Genomic DNA, 6,200 nt, shown 5'->3' on the forward strand with positions numbered 1-6,200 from the left:
AGCTAATGTTTAATTGTGACGTGGGACAATATTTATTTGGTATTTGTCAGAAAAGTTCATTTCAGTGTACTTAGAACAAATGTCAAAAGGATGCCATGGAGGTTAATATTGATATAGACCTTTTTAGCTTGTAAGGTATAGATTATTTTGCTGGTCCTGGTGCTAAAAAGAAATCAAATGTCAGCAGGGATGGAGATTCTTAATTCCTTTCAAGAACAGTATTTCCTTATTCAGCCCATAACTCATCCAGCTTGTATGCTGAAAGCACCAAATGTGTTCCCCGCTCCTTTGTTTAAACTCCAGATTTAAATTCATGCCAGGCTGGAAAGTATCATGAATAAAAATTGAACTTCTATTATTCTAAATATAAGCTGGAGTTGAGAAAGTTCCTTATAGCAAGAGTTCAGAGAACTCAAACATAACTCTCTGCATCAATGATACAAATGCATGAGATTTCATGAAGTTCTGTGAGATTTTTCTAGGTCTTAATTTTCAGAGCTTCAGTTTTCTGTTTTTATATACATATAATATTATTACATATACTATATTATTAATCTTGAAACCTTCTGGCGCACCAAATTCTTTTAATTTTCCTATTAATATTTCTATTCCCTTTAATAAATCTTCCAAAACCAACACACATCATCAGCAAAAGCCCCAAACATTTTGATCTCTACTCCTGCAATTCTCTTATCCTGCCTTTTATTCAATATTTCAAGATCTAAAATAAACAGGTAAGGAGACAACAAACATCCTTGTGTTCCTTTCAGTATCTCACAAGGTTCTGTTACTTCTCCATTAACAATTTTTTTGCTTTCTGTCAGGTATAGATTGATCTCATCTATTTAATAAAAAGTATCTCCAAATTTCATATTTTCCAAAACTTTAAACAAGATAGTTCAGTTCAAATCATCGAAGTCCTTGTCTGCATCTAAGAAAATTAGTCCAGCTTATTTGTCATTATGTTGCTCCAAATATTTCAAAATGTTCCAACAAATTTCTAATACCATCCTTTAACTACATTTTACATAAAATTCAAATTGACCTTCATTAATAAATTCTTGAAAAATTATTTTAACCCCTTTTAACTTTAAACAGCCTTTAGTCATTATTCAATAATGATATTGGCTGATATTTTCTTATTAAAGGCAAATTTTGTACCTCTTTAGTATTAATGCAACATTAGTCTCTTTCCATCTGTCCAACCTCTTTCCCCTCTGTAAAATAGAATTCATTATTGTAAAGGCTGTAAGAATTCATCTTCAAAAGGAAGCAGCCAAAAAGAAGCCAATATAATAACTGGCCCCAGAACTTCAGTTCTGAAAGCTCACATAGTTAATATCTATACAGTATCTTCTTCTAGTTTCCTCTGTTAGCCAAATTAACAGTTAAACCTTCCATAAGAGAACATTATTCAAATGAGCACAAATATACTGCAGCAATCCAGAACACTAGAAAAAGGAAAAAAGATTGCCTATACAACATCTTTCAACAAAATGGATACCCATACAACTTTATCAAAAAGTGCCTCATCACTCAACTCTAGCACAACCAACAGATAATGCTACCAAACATCCAAAATATCTCAGAAACTATCAGCAGACTATTATAACCACATCACTGTAATGCACAAACTAATTAAAGCCCTCCAAATTATGTTAAATAAACCAAAAGACTGAGTAGGCCAAAAAGAAGGAAAAAAAACATGAGTAATGACTAGCAGTTACTATGTAGGACAGATGGGCAGAAGAGTAGCAGAGCACATCCATGAACACCAACTAGTAATCAGAAGTTAATTTCACCACACTTGGACAGACTCAACCATAGAGGATTCCTGGAAAGTAGAGATTCAGACAAATCAGTTATCCATAGAGACAGAAAAATTCTATTTACATATCATTCAAGAGAGACAATAAAAAGTTAAGGAAACAAAAACATCCGAGTACATACTTTCCAATAGCCAACACCCAGATAAGCAGGGATTAACATCAAACAAACAATAGTGCAGACAATAATACCTTAATCAAGGAACTACCAAGGCAAAAACCACACCCCTTCAGGGCAAGCCACTCTATGTAAACAGGGAGCAAACTCAACATTCACCAGCATTGAGATGTTATCTAGTTAGGTAATGAGATGTCTGCAAGCAAATAATTAAACTCAGAGAACACAGGATCTTCTCTACCAGTATCTTGTAATACTGGAATCTTTTGCTATCTGCTTGGAGCACAATTCAAGTGATTAAAATAAAATTAGTCACTAAAATTTGGGTCTGTCTCACAGTGAATTTTGAGAGCCTTTCAGTCAGGTAGACAAGTTGTTTAGGATTTTAAAGATTTAACAGTTATGTTTTAATTGCATCTGCAGGAATTGCAGATATTTCAATTCAGGCATCAAATGATCTTTATAGTTTATACCAGACACAACCTGTTTGTTTAATTCAATGGTTCTCAACCTTTTTAATGCCGCGACCCCAACCGGTCATAAGTCGAGGACTACCCAACCGGTCATAAGTCAAGGACTACCCAACTGGTCATAAGTTGAGGACTATCCAACCGGTCATAAGTCGAGGACTTTCTCTGCCCGGGAGTGCCGCACATGCGTGGTGCCGCCCCCTGCACCGGCCGAGGTGTAGCTAGCAAGGGGCAGCGACGGCGCAGGGTGACCACTGGCTGGGCCACCAGCTGGCCCAGCCCAAGAGAGGTAAGGCACCCGCCGGGCCCACGTGCGCCAGCAACCCTCCCTGTGCCCGCCGGCCTCCCACCTCCCACCCCTGGCCCTCTTTTATTTACATTTTTAGTAGTTGCTCAGCAGGGACGGGTGGAAGCTTCCAGACAGCTCGCCTTTGCTGCAGACAACTTGCAGCACCGTTTGCAGACTGGGGCTTTTGGCAGGTTCAGCAGGGCAGAGACAGCCTGGACAATTCCTATTGGCTTTTGAAAGCCAATAGAATTAGACCCTATTCAAGAGAGTCTATTCTATTGGCTTTCAAAAGCCAATAGAATAAAAGGGAGTAGCACAGCTAAGGAAAAGGGGGAAAAAATGGTGGACTGCGTTGTTTGGCGACCCCCGTGAAATGGTCATTCGACCCCAAATGGGGTTGCAACCCACAGGTTGAGAACCGCTGGTTTAATTGCAATTTCGGGACACTTCAGAAGGACAGTGCTATGTAGAGTGCACTACAATAATTAAGATGACTTGGACAAGAACATGGATAACTGTTTTCAAGTCTGACCAGTTTGGGAAAGGTCACACATGCCTTACTAAGCCATTTAGTTATCAATGTGCAAGTGAGAAAAAAGTACCAGATGACAGATACCATGATTAATGGTTCCGAAAGATGTAAAGAGCCCAGGAAAACTAGCAGGGTGGCACTTCTGCATCTAATTTTCGACATAGGCTCCACCAAAGTAACCCAAGCAGCCTCAGTAGCTGTTCTGAATGAAACTCTGGTTGAAATGGGTCCAGATAATGGGTTTCTTCCAAATGCATCTGAAGCTCTGAGACTAACTTTTTTTAAATTACCTGACCCAGCAATGAAATAATTAAGATTGACAGTAATTAGAAAAATCTTCTAGATAAAGGCTTTTTCAATAAAGGACTTATATCTCCATCCTTTAGGTCTCTCCTGCCTTTTTCTGTCCATTTTTAACGGTAATTATGATTCTCCTTCCCACTCATTTACTGAGTAGTGCAACCTAAACTTTCTTTAAGTATGTTTAAGCTACGATTCACTCAGTATGTACCCAGTATGTACTCAGTGTACCCCTCTTTATTTTTAAGTGTTCTGATACTAAGTAGAATGAAGAAAAAACATGAAGTTACCAGTTGGCAATTTCTATCAGTTGTAGACATACAAGGAGTTGCACCTGGGACTAAATTCTACTTAGCTGTACTGCACTCAAGGTTAAGTACTCCTGCAGGATGTGGCTTACATGTGAGCCATATGCTTGTCATGACTACCAAAACTGATTGAAAGCCAGTTACTAACTGTTGAACTGTAGAAAGAAGTCTTCCTGTTTCTTGGCACTAGGAACAAATGAAACTGACTAGATGATTAAAATAATTAATGCAAATTATTTTTTCCTATTTTTTTGTATGTGATCCACCTATGCAAATATGTTTGACCATGTGCTTTTGGTCTTGCCCATGCACAAACGTGGGCAAAATATTGACAAATGTTTTCTTTGTGCACTTAACCACACTCTATTGATTCTTAATAACAATATTAGAGCCTTCACAATTGTATCCTGATTGAGTAAAACACAAACTTAAATCTTTGTCATTTAGGTGAGACTGAGAAGGGAGAAGAACAAACTGAAAGGGAGCAGTGTGCTGCAGCTGCCAAAAAAGCCAATACAGTGCTAAGCAGCATTAACAGAGGGATAGAATCAAGATCAAGTGAAGTATTAATACCACTTTACAATACCTTGGTAAGACTACACTTGGAATACTGCATCCAGTTTTGTAAATGTATGTAAAAAAGATGTTGAGACTCTAAAAACAGTACAGAGAAGAGCAACAAAGATGATTAGGGGACTGGAGGCTAAAACATATAAGGAACGGTTGCTGGAATTGGGCATGTCTAGTTTAATGAAGAGACGGACGAGGGGTGACATGATAGCAGTGTTCCAATATCTCAGGGGCTGCCACAAAGAAGAGGGAGTCAAACTGTTCTCCAAAGCACCTGAAGGCAAGACAAGAAGCAACGGATGGAAACTAATCAAAGAGAGAAGCAACCTTGAACTAAGGACAAATTTCCTGACAGTTAGAACAATTAATCAGTGCCTCCAGAAACTGTGAATGTTCCAACACTGGACATTTTTAAGAAAAGACTAGACAGCCATTTGTCTGAAATGGTATAAGGTTTCCTGCCTGAGCAGGGGGGTTGGACTAGATGACCTCCAAGGTTCCTTCGCAATCACTCACCTTCTCAAAGTCCAAACTCGCGCGTCCTACTTTCCTCGCTCGCCCGTCTGTACCGTCGCTTCCAAAGGCCATGCTCTTTCTTGCTTGCTCGCTTGCTCACTACACTTCTTCTGCCAAAACCTGCTTTTAAAGGTTCCCATCTCTCTGCCCAGCTGCCGGGCTCCTCCGCTGCATGCAAGGAAACAAAGGAAGGGTTTTTTTGGGGAAAAATGTCAATTAATCAATTCCAACTTCGTGATCTTTCACAAGAAGTTGGAACTGATTGATTGACCTTCCCCCCCCAAAAAAACTTCCTTTGTTTCCTTGCATATGGTGGCGGCAGTGGATTGCAAAGGAGCAACAGCATGGGGCTGGAAGTCAGGTAAGGGAAAAAAAAGGCAATTTCTGGGGAGGGGGTGAGGACGCATTGCTCTTGCCAGTGGCATCGCACACTTCAGCGCCCTTCCTCCCCAAGCCTCCAGCGCTCCACCTGCTGCTTTGGTTGGCCTGCCAGCCCCCACCTCAATACCTTGCCCACTGCCACCCAGCATGGCTGCCCCAGGGCTGCAGGAGCTGACCTGGCATAGGAAGGGCATGAGCCCTACCCTCCCGCCACCATGCAGGGTAAGGTTGCCATGCCCCCCCCCTGCCCAGATGCCCTCGCCTCCCCCAAGCATTTTTTTTACTAACCTGCCTTTCAGCTGCATTCTGTTTCTTCATTTGCTTCTCAGCCTTCACTGCATGTTTGTGGGACTATGGAAAGTTAGACTTTCTAACTTCTTGCAAGAGTGGGAGCGGCAACCTTATCCTGCACAGGTATTGATGCAGGTTGCTCATGGATGGGACTGAAGGCCTGGGACTGGGGTGACAGCGTGCATGCCCACAGAGAGGCTCTGCATGCCACATGTGGCATGCATGCCATAGGTTTGCCACCACGGGACTAGACAATCACCTGTCTGAGATGGTATATGTCCTTTGTGGCGAATCTATGGCACGCATGCCAGAGGTGGCACTGCAGAGCCCTTTCTAGGGGCACACATGCCATTGCCCCAGAAGAACACTCCCCTTCCCCTTTTCACACGTGCCTGACTAATGGGAGCTGGAGAAGATAGGGAAACCAAATCCAGCAGCACTCTCGCTCTCTTTCTCTCTCTGCACCGGGAGCCCGGCAGCTGGGCAGAGAGATGGGAACCTATAAAAGCAGGTTTTTGGCAGAAGAAGTGTAGTGAGCAAGCGAGCAAGCAAGAAAGAGCATGGCTTTTGGAAGCGACGGTACAGACGGGCGAGCGAGG

This window comes from Crotalus tigris, unplaced genomic scaffold (genome assembly GCF_016545835.1).
Source record: "Crotalus tigris isolate CLP2741 ecotype Arizona unplaced genomic scaffold, ASM1654583v1 scf7180000019971.1508617, whole genome shotgun sequence".
NCBI classification, from domain to species: Eukaryota; Metazoa; Chordata; class Lepidosauria; order Squamata; family Viperidae; genus Crotalus; species Crotalus tigris.